This window comes from Psammomys obesus, unplaced genomic scaffold (assembly GCF_907164565.1).
Source record: "Psammomys obesus unplaced genomic scaffold, mPsaObe1.curated_primary_1811, whole genome shotgun sequence".
Classification (NCBI taxonomy): domain Eukaryota; kingdom Metazoa; phylum Chordata; class Mammalia; order Rodentia; family Muridae; genus Psammomys; species Psammomys obesus.
The window spans coordinates 2,154,221-2,173,053 of NW_026592776.1; the positions used below are offsets into that span (position 1 = coordinate 2,154,221).

General features: G+C 38.7%; 1 protein-coding gene across 1 annotated transcript in view; it reads right to left on the reverse strand.

Moving 5' to 3' along the window:
- Positions 1-18,833, reverse strand: part of Cdkl5 (cyclin dependent kinase like 5) — a 181,832-nt gene that overhangs the window by 141,684 nt on the left and 21,315 nt on the right. The window lies entirely within an intron of this gene.

Sequence of the window (18,833 nt, forward strand, 5' to 3'; positions counted from 1 at the left end):
GTGTGTGTGTGTGTGTGTGTGTGTGTGTGTGTGTGTGTGTGTGTGTGTTATGCACAGCCAAATGTATGTGTGTAGATGCAAACATCTGAAGGTGCACGTGAGTACATGTCTGTAGGAGCTTAATGCTGGGTCTTGTTTGATAACTATTTATTAAGGCGGGGCTTCTCAATGAACACAGAGCTGACCAATAGAGTTAGTTTAGCTGGCCAGCCTGCCCCCAGGGGGCCTGTCTCTGCACCCTGACTGTTGGAATTGCAGATGGCTGGCACATCTGCCTCACTTTTCTTTCACACAGCCTTAACTTTTCTTAAGTCAACTTTTCTAATGACTCCTCCGGGTCGATTTGGATTCTTTTAGATTCGCTTATTTTAGTTTGTGTGTATGAATGTTTTGCCTGTGCGTATACCCACATGTATGTTAGTGCCCAAGGTCAGACAAAGCCATTGGATGCCCAGTAACCAGAGTTATAAATGGTTGTAAGCCACCATGTGGGTACTGAGAACTGAACAAAGGTCCTCAACAAGAACACTGCTCTTCACATTGCTCTGTCCAGTCTGCTCTCTTTGGTATTTCACAATCATAACATCCTAGTACATTTTCATAAACCTAAATTACTAACAATTTTTTCCACAACTGTGACACTAGGCATCCTATAGTGAGCCTACCATATTCAAGAACATAAAAAACAATTCAAAATTGAAAAGATATTTTACCGTGACTAAGAACAATTATTAAACACCGGATTCAGGTACGAATCTCTGACATGCTACTTGTAATCGAGAAAACTTACTATATATTAAAATCCATCCCTAGAAGGACCTGTGTTCAGGGTAGGAGAGAGAAGGATTGGGAGATATTCATGCTAATAAAATAAACAAGAAATTTTTTTCATCCTTTACTTAAAAGAAATAGTCCTGTGATATATTTGAAATTACTCTATATAAAGAAGCTGAGAAGAAAATTAATTTACAAGATAGTGTTATTCTATAGAAGCATGTTTAAACTGTACAGGGATCTATGCTTTCTAAAGCCCCACTTCTAGATCACTCCCTCTAGGAAAGTCAAGAATGTATGTTTAGGGCAGAAGGATTTTAGTTCACTGCATAAATTCACAAATCAGGCAAGGCAGACACAACTAATAAAATTATCCAGTAAGACACTCCTGGGGGGGGTGGCGGGGAGAAGCAGTTTACTCTATATGGCTTCCTTTAGTTTACTATTGCATAGATTTAATTTATATTTCTTATGAAGGAACTTTTTAGTTTTAGAACATCAGCACAGTCTGCAGAGTATCCAGAACATTCTGAATTAATTAATTTAAGGTCATATTACTTTTCCTTAAATGGGTCTCACATCCCATTCATCTGCTGATTATAATTACAGCCATCACCATTTTTCTTCAAACTTAAAATCTGCAAACTGAATTCAAATACATCATGTTCTAAAATTAGAATATGATTTTCCTCTAAACTTGTTATTAAAACTTTTTAACCTAGGGGAATGAAATTACTTAACCAGCTACTTTGGTCAAAGATAAACTTTTTTTTAACTGAGTAACATTTACTAGTCTCTAAAAGTCTTCTGAAGTCATAATGATGATTCTCACTGACATTCATCAAACACCTATTGTGTGTAAAGGGCTGTGAAAGACAAAAAAAAAAAAAAAAAGAAAAGAAAAACAGAAGAGGAAAAATTGTATTGTCCTTCCACAAAACTATGGTTAGTTTTTGCTTGCCCAGTCTGACAACACCCTAGTACTCAATAAAGGCCTTACTCATCAAAGGTACCATATGTGCTGTATGTCACATAAGCACCTTTTTAGTGCAGCAGTAGCTCATGATTTGCTACCACACACCTTTTGTTGAAAGGCCACAGTCATGATGGCCAGGAGCTCCTCCTAGGGAGATGACCCGGAAGTAATAATCTCTTGAATTTCCATATGATTCTTGAGGCTGCCCAACACCTTCTGATTTTCTTCCTCTACCTTGGCATTTTTTGATAGGGCCTAACTCTGTACCCCTGGCTGTCCTGTATGTAACTCACTGTGTAGCCCAAGCTGGTTTGGAACTCATAGCAATTCTCCAACTACAGCCTCCCAACTGCAGGCTTACAGTTATGAGGCACCATAGTATGCACCATTGACTTCACTTTGGCAGGCCACAACGGTGCACAGACTTCATTTGCTCATTACTACGACATTGCCAGAGGACAACCTATAACAATGCTTGACACCTCAGTTGAAACTAAACCAATTAGTTACTAGCCAACTTGGAATTTTCCTCTGCAAACAGCACCTGGCATTGCCCACATTCACACACCTCTGCTTCTTCTCTGCCCACTTAGTTTTTAGAGTACCCACAGTTCCTATCTCTATTGACACCACACAGCGTCACAAGAACAAGGCAAGGCCTCCTCCAAGTATGAAAACCTCCCTGGGCTCCCTCCTCCTGTGGGAGACTATGAAGAATAATGACTAAGAAAGAAGAATTCACCAGGGATGGCCTGTGGCTTCACTAGTGACTCCATTACTTGGAGGAAGTTTCGTAACTGCTAGCAAGCCTTTATCTACAGCTCCTTTACCTCCACGGTGCTCTCAAAAGGAAACTGTAAACATTAAAAATATCTGAAGTGATCTGTTTAAACAGCCTTCGGGAATACTTGAGGCATTATTATTAACATTTGTGGCATTATGAGCTTTAACTGAGTCTCATGGCACTGACACCCCTAAAGAATTAGGTTAATCATAAAAAAAAATAATTCAGAAATGAAAATAGGATGCAGGTTTAATTTCTTATTCAGAAAGAATTTTTGTTTAGTTTTGAGTCATGCTCAGAAGGTAATACAGACAAGCAAAATCTGAACAAAACATGAGGGCATGGAATGAAGAAAAGCTACATAGCTGAACACGGTGGCAGGGGCCTGTCATCCCAGCACTCAGGAGACTGAATCCAGCCAAAGGATCACATGCTCAATGCCAGCCTGTACCACAAAGCAAGTTTCAGGCCAGTATTGGTTTTAAAGACATAGCCAACACCTTGACTCAAAAACACCAAACCAAACCAAACCAAATCAAAATCAATACCAGTGATTGCAAGAGAAGACAGTGTCCTCTGGTTGTTCAGCTCACCATGCAACTACTGGGCAAGGCCCAGGGCATTTTAGCCCAGGTTAACACTGGCTTCACCTGAAATCTACTCCATTCTCTGATGCTTAGATCTGTTAAAATATCTGAAAAGTCCTAGGAAAGTGGCAGCCACAGCATGATTCTCTCTGGGGTTGATGTTGGCATAATATTGCTGACATTTTTTTCTTACCTTAATGTATTTCATTTCTGCATTTTGCAAAGGAAAAGGATATGAAGTGGGTACACTTTTACTATAAGAAAGACATTTTCCTTCCTCTATAATAATACCTGGAAGGAAAATAAACTGTGGAGAAAAAAACTATCATTACTCACAAATTATGCAGATAAAAAAATTTAAAACTAGCTTACAAATTAGGGAAAGTGAATATTATCAACATAAGGGATGCATAGATATTAATTTCTATATTCTAGTGATTTTAACATTAAATTAGAATTTTAAGTGGACAAGGTGGTACACATTTGTAATTGAAGAACCCAGGAGGTGAAGGCAGGCTAATTAGAAGTTCTAGGTCATTCTCAGTCACACAGAAAGTTCAAGGCCAGCCTTAGCTACATGTGAAAAAGACTAAAGTTCATCATATACATGTATAAAACTGTGAAAGAAAAAAAAAAAAGCCTGTAATACAAGCTGAAGCATAAGGACAGTCATGCGCTCTAGGCTAGCCCGAGCTGCATATCAAAGACCAGGCCAGCCAGGAATATATAGCAAGGCTCTATCTTAAATAAAATATGGGGGCAGAGAGATGGTTCATCTATCTTGCAACCAAGCCAGAAAACCTGAGTTTGATCCCTGGGACCTACACGGTGAAAGGAAAGGACTTCTACAAGTTAACATTTTACCATCACACACACATACTAAACAAGGGGCTAGAGAGATGACTCAGTGATTAAGAACATTTGGGTGTTCCTCCAGAGGTTTGATTCCCAGAACATACATGGTGGCTCACGACTTTCTGGAACTCCAGTTCCAGGGGCTCTAAAAAATGAAAGGATTTTCTATGCTAAAGCTTAACCCAATACAAGTACCCATCAATACAAACATTTTTAATGGAGATTTACAGAGTTAATTTGAAAATGTATACAGGAAGCAAATTGTCATTGCAAACAAGACACCCTTGTAGAGGAACACAAAAGACTTTTCTGTCTAGATTATCAAGATGCATTATAAAGCTCAATCATGGAGACAAGCAGATGAAAGAACAGAAAGGAAAGGCCAGAAATAGATCACATATGAGATGGGTGCTGGCACTGCAAAGCAGATCTTTCCAATAAACCATACTAGCATTTGGATGTCCATAAGGGAAAACAAAATTAAACAGCTTCCAATTTGTACAAAGCATAAATATTAATTTTCTAAATGTAAGAGAAAAAGCTGAAATTCTTAACGATAATACAGAAGACTGGCTCATTGTGATAACATGAGCAACAACCAAAAAATACATTAAATTTATGAACATCTGTTTGTCAAAAGAGAGTGAACATGTAAGCCACAAAGAAAGCAGACATGATTGATGACGATATTTCTATAGGACCTCTATATGGTAAAGATGATACTAAAAAGAAGAGCATCTGTTAGCCAATAATTATATTGATTTTAATTCTCTCTATATAAAATGGACTCATGCTACATGAATCTAGGGAGATCTCACCCATCACCTGTCATTAAAAAAAAAAAACACAGTCACTGATTTTAGAAATTTGCCAATGTTTATATACTCAGGTGGATAAAGTTACGTTAGTGTTGGCTTTGTGATAATTCACTGACGTCTCATAAAGCTTTCATTCCTCATGTATCACTATAAAGAAGCTTAAAAAGTCAGCAAATGATTTAAAAAAGAGAGACAGACTGAATATCCTTAATATGTTAGCACCTTACAAATCAGTATGATTTAAACACTCCAAAAGAAAACAGATAAAGAGCAGCTATATGAGCAGGCCTATCTAAAATAAAAATGGTTTTCTTTAAAACGAATGAACAGCTGTCCAGCTTCACCAGTAGTCACTCAAATACAAGAACTTGGAAGACAAAAATATTAGTATCAGAAGTTCGGTTCAAAACCATCCGAGGCTACATGAACTTCTGTCTCATAGGAAGCAAAATAAATAAGATACAAATAAGAAAGTATGTTTATCCTGGGCAGACAAGATGGCACAGCAGCTAAAAGTGCTAGCCACAAAAGCCTGACAAACGACCTGAGTGCAATCCCTGGGACATACACTGGAAAGACATAACTGACTTCACCAAAAGTTTTCTCTGCTCGCCACATGCACACCATGATACACAAACTCTGTGGCACATCTACACGCTCACCCACAATAATGATGGTGGTGATAATAATAATAATAATAATAATAATAATAAATTAGTAATTTTTGAGACAAGGTTTTACTATGTAGCCCTGGCTGTTCTGGAACTTAGTATGTAGACCAAGCTAGCTTTGAACTCACAAAATTCTGCTTTTCTCTGTCTCCCCACTCCCACCTCCCCCACTCATTCCCAGAGTAAGAATTAAACATATGTTCTACCATGCTTGTTTAAATAAGTTTAAAAAGAAATCATGCCTAACCTATCAAACTGGTAATGATTAAAGTAAATGACAAATATCTAGTGCTTTTGCAGGTGCCAAAAAATATGAGCTAACACTCACAGCAGTAGAATATAAAGAATTCTGAAGAATAATCCAGCAGCACGTATCAAATGTTTTACATGTATAGCTGATTTTTTAAATGTACTTCCACTGGGCTAGAGAAAAAGGCTCAGCAGTTAAGAGATCTGGCTGCTCTTTTAGAGGACTTGGGTTCAATTCCCAGCACCCACATTATAGCTCACAACTGTCTGTTAACTCCAGTTCCAAGGGATCTAATGCCCTTTTCTGGCCTCTATGGCACCAAGTATACATAGGGTATAAACATACATGTAGGCAAAATGCTCATACACATAAAATATTTTTTACTTTAAGAAATTAATATTTTGTTTGTTTTTCAACACAGGGTTTCTCTGTGTAGCTCTGGCTATCCTGGAACTAGCTCTGTAGACCAGGCTGGCCTAGAACTCAGAGCTATACTTGCTTCTGTCTGGAATTAAACATGTGCTCCATCACTCTTGGCTGAAACCATATTTTTTAAATCGTACTTTCAGAAATCTGTGTTCAGGAGCTTATTTGACGAATAGCCAAAGATTGATAGTACAGTGCTGTGTATAAAACCAATCACCCAAATCAACCTAATATCAGTTAACTGAGGGCTGTAAATGTCATATCTAAAACGCTCAGTCCCCATCCCGAAAGGCAAAGACATTGGACAGCAGAAGAAGGAGAAAACAGGAAACAACCTAGGAACCTGCCAGAGAGGGCCTCTGAAAGCCTCTGCAGTATAGACTGTCAAAGCAGATGCTGAGCCTGATGGCCAACTGATGGGCAGAGTGAATGGAATTTTATGTAAGAAGTGGGAAATAGTAAGAGCTGGAGAGGACAGGGTCTCCACAAGGAGAGCAACAGAACAAGATAATTTGAACACAGGGAACTTCCCAGAAACTCATACTCCAACCAAGGACTATTCGTGGGGATAACCTAGAACTCCTGCACAGATGTAGCCCATGGCAGTTCAGTGTCCAAGTGGGTTACATAGTAATGGGAAGAGGGACTGTCTCTGACATAATCTGATAGGCCTGCTCTTTGATCACCTCCCCCTGAGGGGGGAGCAGCCTTACCAGGCCACGGTAGAGGACAATGCAGCCACTCCTGATGTGATCTGATAGACTAAGATCAGAAGGAAGGAAAAGAAGACCTCCCCTATCAGTGGACTTGGGGAGGGGCATGTGTGGAGAAGGGGGAGGAAGGGAAGGACTGGGAGGGGATGAAGGAGGGAACCACAGGGGGGATACAAAGTAAATAAAGTGTAATTAATAAAAAAAATATCTTAAAGAATTTTAAAAAAAGTCATATATATAAATAAATGTGTCATCATGACTGAGCCAGACAAGGTGGTTTATACCTGTAATCTCAGCACTTGAGAGACAAAGACAGAAGTATCATTACAGAGGGTTCAATTCTTTTTTTGTCTCAAAAAAGAATTGTCACAAACCAGTACAGGCATCTAATCAATCCTAGCACTTGGGAGGCTGAGGCAGGAAGACTATTTCAAGAAGGGGAAGTAGGATAGACAAGAGGAGTGACCATATATCTTAAAGATGAAGGGGGAAGTCTTGTTACAAAAGACGGTATATATTCTATCAATGAACAAAAATCTTACAAAACTAAGAAATGTGTAAACTATTCCATATTTTGCTTGTTTTAATCCCCATGAGTAACTGCCTATTTAAATGAATAATTTAAAAACTTGTCAGACTAGGTATTATGCCTAGCATTAACTGAGTTTTTGTTTTGTTTTCCTTTCTTTTCCACCTTTCCTTTAAGAAATGGTTTCTCAGCCAGGTGTAGTAGCATACAACGATGGTCCCAGCAGTAGGAGAGGAAGAGGCAGGTGAGTCTCTGTGAGTTTGAGGCCAGGCTGGTCTACATAATGAGTTTCAGGGTGAGCCAGAACTACACAGAGAAACCCTGTCTCAGAAAACAAAAACATAACCTAGGAAGGGAGGAAAAGAGGGAAAAAATATAAAAAGGAGGAAAGAAGAAGGAAAGAAAAGGAAAAGAAAGGAAAGGAGAGGAAAGGAAAGAAGGAAAGGAAAGACAAAAATGTTTTATTTCTTCCTTCTTTACAATTGGGAGCTTTTCTCCCCAGCCCAAGAGCGAGCACAGCACGATTCTCAGAGTGTCTTGCTCCAGATTTCGTGTAAAGGAGATGCAGACGGGACTTTTTTTTTTTTTTTTTTTTTTTTTTTTTTTGTAATCATGCCGAATGAAATTGCAATCTTTACCAATTAGCTGCTTGTGTAAACATTCTGTCTCTCACACATAAAATCCACCAATTTCCAAACACACATTGACCTGGCTATACTCTCACATGTGGAACACTGACACGTGTTTAAGATAACTTGTCTAAGAAATTCTGGTTGTAGAACTGGATAATTCTATGTATAGCGAGCTGAATTTAAATAAACAAATGAGAACTCATAAATATGTAAACGGAGCATGTTTTTGCTCTGTCTCAGGATAGCAGGATTTAAGGCAACTCTGCTTTCCTCTTCACCTTCTCTCAAGGCCTTAAGTTTCCTCCATGGAGGCTGTATCATGGAGGTAGCTTTACTTGTGGAAGACATTCTTTCCGTCCATAGTCCACTTTCTAAACAAAGTGACATCTCGGCCTCTATCTGGGTGGCTTCTGCAAGTCCCACAGTCCTGTCTCAACAAGCAGGTTCAAGTCCTCAGTTGCTACTAAGGTTCTAAGTTGCTTTTTGTCTGACACTGAGTCAGCAGTCTCAAGGCTGACCCATCCCAGCTATGCTGTTACTCTGCAGTAGTCCGCAGTCACATCCCAAGGACCTGTGCCCCTAATTTACCTTCACTTCATCCCGTACCCCTCAGGGGTTCTGTTTGTTTCATAGGTTGGTTTGGTTTGGGAGACAGTCTTATTTTCTCTCAGTCAGACCTCACGGTTCCTAAAGTATCTCCCGGGCTGTCCTTTCCTTTGCTAACAACACCTTATATGCTCATATCCTAACACCCCAGATACCCACTAAAGCTTTTACCTTTTTATTTACCTCTTTCTTCGTCCATCCTTATTCTTCTTTCTCTCAAAGGCAGCTTACTATTCTCTGACCAGTTTAAGTACAAAGCAATGGTAATGGTTCTTAAATCTTAGTTTATCACAATTAAAAGCCAGACTTTGTAGATCAAGAGATTCGCAGTGGGTACTAAGAATCTGCACCTCTAATATGCCCGCAGAAAGTTGCTGATGCTCCTGCTCTGAGACCACACACTCGAGAAGAATTTGCTATAGACTATACTTTCCTGTTTCATGACTCCATCAATCAGCTCCTGTCACCTTAAGCAAGTCCTCTCAAATTGGACTTCATAGACTATCTGTCTTCCATGAAGCCTTACAGGGTATCATCACCTCTCTGCAACTCAAATCAGGTATGATGGAGGAGCCACGGTACCTTACTTGTAATCCTAGTGACAATCATTCCTGTTCCAAGTGGTATGTGTCTCCTAGCCTCATTAGGGAAGATTATGAGATCAGGAGACTTGTTCTTCTTGATCTCTAGATGTGGAAATGCCTAAGACAGAATCTCAACAAATATCAAGAATTCAGCTTGAAACTTACCAGTTTACTACGCTGAACTTGACTGAATTAAACTTACAGAACTGGTTGATGCAACAGTGCAGTGGTAGAAACCTTTACCACTTACCTTTACGCCTTTAATCCCAGCACTCAGGGGGGCAGAGGAAGGTGGATTGCTGTGAGTTCTAGGGCAGGCTGGTGTACAAATCTAGGACAGCGAAGGCTACATAGAGAAATCCTGTCTCAAAAAACCAACCAAACAAACAAAAAAAAAACTTTCAGAATACTTTTGTTCTTCACTTTCTTATATACTTCACAAGTTCCCAAACAACCAGATACCAATGATAAACAAAGTACACTGTATCATTCCCTCCCATCACAGAAAGCAATAGGAACTCAACATTCAATGCGACCAAATTACAAAGATAGGGAAGACTTTCACGAGAGCATGTGGTTCAAAATTTAATCAAGATTGCCAATAGAAAAAAAATGCCCTTGGTGTCTGTACTGTTTAAAAATGAGTTGTAAATAAATCTTAAAAAAAAAAAAAAGTAATTTGAACATCAGTATAGGTCTGCATTATTTTTAGATTTACTTGTGATTCCACAAGTCTGGGCATGTGCACAAAGAAATACATATAAAAATCCATACATGTGTTCAAATTTTCTTGTTCTGTTGCTCTCCTTGTGGAGTTCCTGTCCTCTCCAGCTCTTACTATTTCCCACTTCTTACACAGGGAACTTCCCAGAGACTCATACTCCAACCAAGGACTATTCATGGAGATAACCTAGAATCCTGATAATGCAGCCACTTCTGATGAGAACTGATAGACTAAGATCAGAAAGAAGGAGAGAAGGACCTCCCAAATCAGTGGACATGGGGAGGGGCATGCATGCAGAAAGGGGGGGGAGGGTGGGGCCGGGAGGGGAGGAGGGAGGGGCTTATGGGGGGATACAAAATGAATAAAGTGTAATTAATAAAAGTTAAATAAAAAATCCATACATGGCTAAACTTTAATCTCTTGGAATAAAAAAAAAAACAAGCAACATTAATTAGCCCGGCTACCTTAGAAAACCATTTGGCTTATCAAGTGCTTGTGCTATAGCTTAACAACTTCCCTCGGGTATGTATCATAGAGAAATGATTCTGCCCACCTTCTGCTAGCCAAATGACAGAAACTACCTAGATGATCACCAGCAGGTGAATAACAAATAGACTGTTTCCATGCAATAAAATGGAAACAAGAAAAAGATTTAGGAACACTTTGCTTCAAATCATTGCAAACCACACTCACCAAATGAATAATCAGCCCATGACAATTAATAGTTCATGTAATTATTTCCATCTATCAATTTCTAACTCTATCTTCTCTGAGGAAATACATGTAGTACTACAAATGTCTAATTCAGAAAATTTCACTAAGTTATATATTCTATTGAACCATAACCTTCTAACATAATAGGCTTCCTTGAACCACACTCCGTAAGTAATAAGACCCTTTACAAAAATAATTATTTAATGCAATGAAATTTGTTGTTGTTGTTTTCTTTTTAAAATAACCTCCAAGCTGGACAGTGGTGGAGCACGCCTTTAATCCCAGCACACAGGGAGGTAGAGGCAGGTAGATCTCTATGAGTTCAAGGCTGGCTTGGTCTACAGAGTTCCAGGACAGGCAAGGTTACACAGAGAAACCCTGTCTCAATAAAACCAAAAGAAATAAAAAATAAAAAAAATAACCTGTTAAAAAGGACACCAGGATAGACATAGTGACATGCACCTGCAATCTCAACATTCAGAAAGCTGATGGTAAAGAGGTTGCAAATTCCATGATACACAAAGACCTGTCTCCAAAACAAACTGGAAAAAAAAGCACAAGTAATATTATATACAGACTGAGCAATTCCTGTACGTGTGTGTGTATATGTGTGTTTGTAAATTTAAAAAAAAATCCATGAATTTAAGAAAAAAGAGAGGTACATAGCAGGGGATGAAGGGAGCAAAGAGAAGGGAAGAGGGCCTTGATATTATAATTTCAAATTAAAAAAAAAACTATGAAAAAGAAACAAAGAAAAAAAGACACCAGGCTATATATATATTAAATAAAATTTGGCTAAGCTATGAAATATGGAGTTTTCCTCATGTCCACCTGAGCTTATAACTACTCCATCTTTTTTCTCCTCCCCGGTACCTACTATTTCACATTGTTCCATGCACTAGTAAAACCAAAGATAGCCCATTACACACTTAAAGAAAGAAATATGTGTAGTAATAACACCAAGGAGCAAAGAACTAATGCTTTCACCAACCTTCCAGGTACAAATATAGAACCACATTCTAAACCAGCCACTATTTAAAACACTGGTTCTCAACCTGTGGGTTGTGACCCCTTTGGGGGTCAAATGATCCTTTCACAGGGGTCACATATCAGCTATTCTGAATATCAGGTATTTACATTCATTCATAACAGTAGCAAGATTGGAGTTATTAAGTAGTAATTTAAATAGTTAAGTTAATTTAATAATAAAAATACTAAAAATTAGTGCCTAACAATTAACATTATGCAGTAAATCCTTGGGTGTGATGAATGTAGAAAGAATGGTAAGGCTACAAATACATTAAGAAGACAAAGCAAAACTTGCCAACATAATGTAGACTTTAAAAGAAAACTAGTACCATGAACAGATAAAGGAAAGTCTGCAAGATGAGCCAAGTTTGGAGAATGAATCTGAATTTCAGAAAAATAATAATGTAGCTCTTACTACTTAGAAAATGATATACTGCTATTTTTAAGACCTACAAAGATGTGACTTGCCGTCCAGAAGTTACAGTCGAGTAAAGATATGTTATAGGTTTGACCAGAGTATTGTAAGGTCTATTGATGAAGAGTTATGATATGCAAAAATGACAAAAGGTCAAAAATGGTTTCCAGAATCATAGGGTTAGAGCAATGAAGTACTCCACCAAGAGCAGAAAGTATCATTTTAAAAACTCAAGACATGGCAGGAGAAGGAAGCTAAGAATGGAAGTAGCAACATTAGGAATGTGTGATGGAAAGGAAGAACAGTTGAGACAGTGACTGATAGCAGCTCCAAAAGGAGATCAACAGAGCCAAAAAAAAAAGAAAAAAGAAAAAAAAAGAGCCCTGGGGGCCCCTGCTGAGACTGATACCCCAACCAAGGACAGTGCATGGAGAAGACCTATATAACACCTGCACAGATGTAGCCCATAGACTCAGTCTCCAAGTGGGTTCCCTGGTAAGGGGAACAGGGGCTGTCTCTGACATGAACCCAGTGGTAGGCTCTCTGATCACCTCCCTGTGGGAGGGGGCAGCCTTATGAGGTCACAAAGGAAGACAAAGCAGCCAGCCCTGATGAGACCTGATAGGCTAGCGTCAGATGAAAGGGGAGGAGGACTTCCCCTATCTGTGGACTTGTGGAATGGCATAGGGAGAAAACAGGAAAGGAAGGGTGGGATTGGGAGGGGACGAGGGAGGGGGCAACAGCCAGGATACAATGTGAATAAATTGTAATGAATGATAATAATAAGAAAGAAAGAAAATTTTAAAAATCTATTACAAAGCAGTAAGGATCTGAGTAGCTATACCCCCAAAACTGAATTGTTATTCCTCTTTCCATATTAAATCTGGATTCCTCCAGGCTCTAATTAACCTCTCTTCTTTATACAGACCCACTGAATTAGTAATAATTGTGCCCACAGACAAGAACCAAGTCAGGACTTTATAGACAGCAGAGTAGCTTAGACATATAGAACATATTCAATTAAATATAACTACAAAGTATTCACTGGTCTGAATGTATATGTAACAACAACTTATTTTTCCATAGCCCATCAAAGAAAGCTTTATCTCAGCAAGATTAGGTTATGACACATGCCAAAAAAGGTATCTTTCGTTCAGTTCATTGGGCCAGACCAACTGTGTATGAAACAATTGGTACAAAAAAAAATACATGAAGGAAAAACTCATAGAAAGAACAAAAGAGTTAGTGAACTCTCCCTGAAAAGTGCTAAAAATAAAGGAAGAAGCAAGATGTTTTCCATGTCTAAATAAGGGAGAAAGCACAGATGGTTGAAGAAGGGGTAACCTGTTCTTGGGGAAAAAGCTTCCCAGTGAAAGTTCAAGTGAACACAGTGATTTTCTCTAGGGAGTATGAACACTAGTTATCTTCTGGCAAGATCTTTATAAGCATGTTATTGATGGTTAATAAGCCTTCTGAAAAGAACAAAGTACGTTACAAATGCCAATTTACACTGTGCACTCAAGCCATACTGGTCTTTGTTTAGCAGGTCTAAGAGACCTGACCTGACTACCTGACCTAAACACCAATCTCTATAAAACAGACTGGCTGAGAGCAATAGAATCTACGTGTTTTCACTAAAAGTTAACTCACGTACACACTATTTTTAACCTCCGTTTGTTCTTTGAGTCAGAGTCGTAATTTTCTGCAGCTCAGAATGTCCTGGAACCCACTCTGTAGCTCAAGCTAACCTGTATCTTGTAGTGATCATAATCTAGCTACCATTGCCCTCAGCAATTCTAAGGGAAGAAATTTTGGCCATGCTTTAAGAAAATGCCCAACCAATGCCTGGCCCAACCTGAGACCCACCCCATGGGAGAAAGCCAACACTAAAACCATTAAGGATACTTTGCTATGTTTACAGACAGGAGCCTAGCAGAACTGTCCTCTGAGAGGCCCCACCCAGCAGCTGATCGAATAATCAGATGCTGAGCCTCAAGGCCAAGTCCTGTGTAAAATTGGAGGGAAGGACAGAAGGACCCTGAGGGGACTAATGCCACAAGAAGACCAACAGAGTCAACTAACCTAGGCTCATGGGAGCTTACAGAGACAGAAGCACCAAACCAAAGAATATGCATGCACTGGACCTAGGCCCCTTACACAGACGTAACTGATGGGCAGGTTGATCTTCATGTGGGTTCCCCTAGTAAGTTGAGAGGGTGCTGTCTCTGATATGGACTCTATGCCTGCTTTTGATCACTTCCCCCTAAAGGGGCTGCCTTGCCTGGCCTCAGTGGATGAGAATAAGCTCAGTCCTGGTGTGACTTGATGTGTTGGGGTGGATTGGTGGGAGGGGGGATTCCTCTTTTCTGAAGAGAAGGAAAGTGGGGATAGGGGGAAAAAGGTGGGATGGAGAGACCAGAAGGAGAGGTGGGAGGGGGCTATGATTGGGATATAAAGTAAATATATAAATTAAATTTTACAAAAGAAAAAATTATAGACAAGAAAAGTAAGTATACACAAGAATTTGTTTAAAAAAACATGCTCTGCCATGATGTCCACAACAGAGAAAACAAGGAAATGCACTGAGGTATGGGACCTAGGAGTTCTTCGTTAAGCTAGGACAGGGCTTGTCTAGAATGAAGTCCTGGGTTAATCCCCAAGATTGCACAAATCAGGCATAGTATCTCAAGCCTGCAACCACAGGAATGAGGACATGGAAGCATCATCCTTTGCCATATAACAAATTCCAGGCTAGCCTGGGCTATATAAGACTCTGTCTCAAAAAAATAAAAAAAAAAAAGATAATAGAATAAGTAACTGAACTAACACAGATTTATCTTTCCCCTACATTAAAACCCAATGAGATAAGCAAAAGAAATCCAGAGTAGACCTGAAACTACATACGACAGATAAGTGAATTATAAGAAACTGTAAAGGGGGATAAGATGGAATAGATTAAAAAATACCAACAAAATTCAAGATCCCAAAGCTTTGTGCAAAAAAAACGAGGCATGCTCTCAAAAGACACATTTTCCCAAAATCACCTTTGAAAGACAATACAATAAGAGGTAGTAGGGACGAAGAAAAGGAAAGAAGAAGGCAAGCAGAGCAGGGTACACCATTATCAGTGTCCTTCTCTGTTTTCTTTCAGTATGCATAATGCTAGCATTTACCCAGTCCTGCTTCTCTAAAATGATATCTTATACCAGGACTATTCCCCAGTAATGGTGATGCCTGAGAAATGGAGCAATGCACCAATCAAGGGTACCTTCCCTGAGGAATGGGAGTCCTATAGCCCTACCAATTCAAGAAAGCAACCACACCCTCTACGAAAACAAGCAAAGGAGACAACTAGCAAAAACAGTTTTGCTCAAGGCACCCAGGAGGCAGAAACAGGAGTATCATAACTTCAAGACTAGCCTTATCCGCATGGATTACATGAGACACTATATCAAACAAACACTCAGGAGAGGGAGGCAAGTAGATAGATCTCTGTGAGTCTGTGGCTAAACTGCTCTAAACTATGAGTTCCATATTAGCTAAGGATACACAGTAAAACCATGTTTTAAAAAGGTACAAAAGGGGGAGTGTCAAAAGAGAACCCATAGGGGAATCAGAAAAATAAATATAAAAGAAGGACATGGAGAACACAGATGCCAGTCTTTTGAGTATATAGTTGATTATCAAATGCAACCAAAATGCCAAGTAAATTAGGACTAAATGGGTCAACCAGATGAAGTATTTAAGAAGTCACTAGTGATCTCAGAAAAGATAATTTAAGTGGTAATAAAGGCAGGAAGCTAGAGAGCAACAGTTCAAGTTTGAGACTAGGTGAAAAAATGGAAGGACTAGGAACTGAGCACTATTTTGGCCTATTAGCTAAAAAGGTTAGGAAACTAGAAGTGGACATGTGGCTCACAGATGTACTTTTATGTACTGATTATAGTCTGCAAAACAAAATCTGTGAATTTAACCTAAATAGTGGAAAGAACAGGCTCCTGAAGGTTACACTTTTGAAACTAACCCTTAAAAAATAAAAATTCTATTAGATACTATGAACTATGTTCTACACAATCATGTAATCTGCCCAAGAAAGATGATTTCTATGGTTATAACTTTTTCCTGGTTTGTTTGTTTTTTAACTGATGGAACTACATAGATGACACAGTCAGGAAGAAAATAACAATAGGATCAAGTGATACAAATACTGACAATATATTACATACAATTTCCCACAGGACAAAGACCTTCTTCTTTCTGCCCCCTAAACCAAGAACTGCAAAGTCAAATGACTAGAAAGTCAAGAAGCTGAAAAATGTCACAAGTCTGTGCATGGGAAGAAGCTGGATATGAATCACCAGTAAGTACACAGATATTTTTCTGTGAAAAAGAAAAGCTCCACCTATCAGTTCAATTCTGCTCCAAGAAAACGTGACCAAAGCACTAAAACATGAAAAACAAAACAGCTACCTCTTCCTGAAAATCTGACTTACACTTCTCACTGGCTAAGAGTAACAAATCTCAACACTGATCAAAAGGTTGCAAGATGGTCTTCAGATACAGAATTTGAACTCACTCTTCTGAGCAATACCTCAAAAATATTAAGAACAATTAAGGAATACTAATCACACTTCACAACTTAGGCATGGGCAGACAATTTCTAAGTTAATAAGTATCACAAACCACATACATAAGCAGGCAAAAGGGTTGGAGGGAAAAAAAGGAAGATAAATGAGACTTCCTTCTTCAAGAACTCCTTAAGAAAATAATAAAAAGGAGAGTTCAATATGACTATATTTTTAAGTGTTCAAAGAAAAGAAATTAGTGAGTTGTAACATAGATGACAAGAAATCTGCTACAGGCAGTACACTTGTTATGGCCTATATCACTGCCCCTTACAGTATATTAAATAAGCTTTTACTTTCTTTAAAAAAATGCCAAGAAGCCACCAAAAGTAGTAAAAATTAAAATACTAAAATAGAAAAGAACATTTGGGCTTCAGTGATAGCACAGTTGGAAAAGCACTTGCCTCCTAAACATGAGGAACTGAGTTCAATCCCCAAAACCCAAGAACCCAAGTTAAAAACTGTGGGTATGGTATGCCCTACAAAGGGGAAATGGATGGATTCTTAGGACTTGCTGGCTAGCCCAGCCAGTTAGTCTAACCAAGATCCATGCCAATCCGAGATCTATCTTGGGGGTTGGGGGAAAAGCTGAGTCAGGGAGGGAGGGAAGCTAAAAGGGTAAAAATAATTACTACAAAGCCTGACACTTTGAGCTCAACACCCCAGAACACACGTAAAGGTAAATGGAGAGAACCAACTCCATAAAGTTGTCCTCTGACCTCCACATGTTTACAGGATGGCATGTGCTTGCACATACATGTGCTTACACACACACACTATACATATATTATATATTATTATATAATAGGATATATTATATAATATTATAAATATTAATATATGATTATATATTATTCTAGTATATTCTTATAATTATATTATATATAACTATAAATTCTTTATAATTATATAACATTATAATTAAAATTATTATATTAATATATAATATAAAATATTATATAATTACATATAATATATAATATTATTAAAATACTATACTATTACATTATAAAATATATATAAAACAGATAGAATTTGTTTCTTTAATTAAATTTTTAGTTTTTATATTAATTACAGTTTATTTACTTTGTATCCCAGCTGTAGCCCCCTCCCTCATTCTCTCCCAATCCCTCCCTCCCTCACCTCCTTCTTGGCCCTCTGTAAGTCCACTGATAGGGGAAGTCCTCCTCCCCTTCCATCTGACTCTAGCTTATCAGGTCTCATCAGGACTTGCTGCAATGTCCTCCTCTGTGGCCTAGCAAGGCTGTTACTCCCTCGGGGAGTGGGGGGTCAAAGAGCCAGCCACTGAGTTCATGTTGGAAACAGTCCCTGTTCCCCTTACTAGGTAACCCACTTGGAGACTGAGCTGCCATGGGCTATGTCTGAGCAGAGGTTCTACGTTATATCCATGCATGTTCCTTGGTTGGAGAATCAGTCTCAGAAAAGACCCCTGGGCCCAGATATATTTGGTCCTTGTGGAGTTCCTGTCCTCTCCAGGTTTTAGTAACTCCCCTTTCTTTCATATGATTCCCTGCACTCTGTTCAAGGTTTGCTTATGAGTCTCAGCATCTGCTTTGATACACTGCTAGGTAGAGTGTTTCAGAGGCCCTCTATGATAGGCTCCTGTCCTGTTTCTTGTTTTCTCCTACTTCCAATGTCCATCCCATTTGTCTTTCTAAGTGAGGATTGATCATCTTACCTCAGGTCCTCCTTCTTGTTTAGCTTCTTTATGTATACAGGTTTTAGTATTTTTTTCCTATCTTATAGGTCTATTATCCACTCATAAGTGAGTATATACCATGTATATCTTTCTGCTTCTAGGATACCTCACTCATGATGATCTCTTCTAGTTCCCACCATTTGTCTGCAAATTTCACAATTTCCTTGTTTTTAACTGCTAAGTAGTATTCCATTATGTAAATGTACCACAATTTCTGTATCCATTTCTCAGTTGATAAGAGATAGAATTTGTTTTAACACTCAAGGTAAATAGTTAATGAGGAAATGATATCCAACATTGTCCTCTGGTCTCCACACACACCCCCACATACATACACATATTATCTGCACCCAAACACACACACACACACACACACACACACACACACACACACACACACA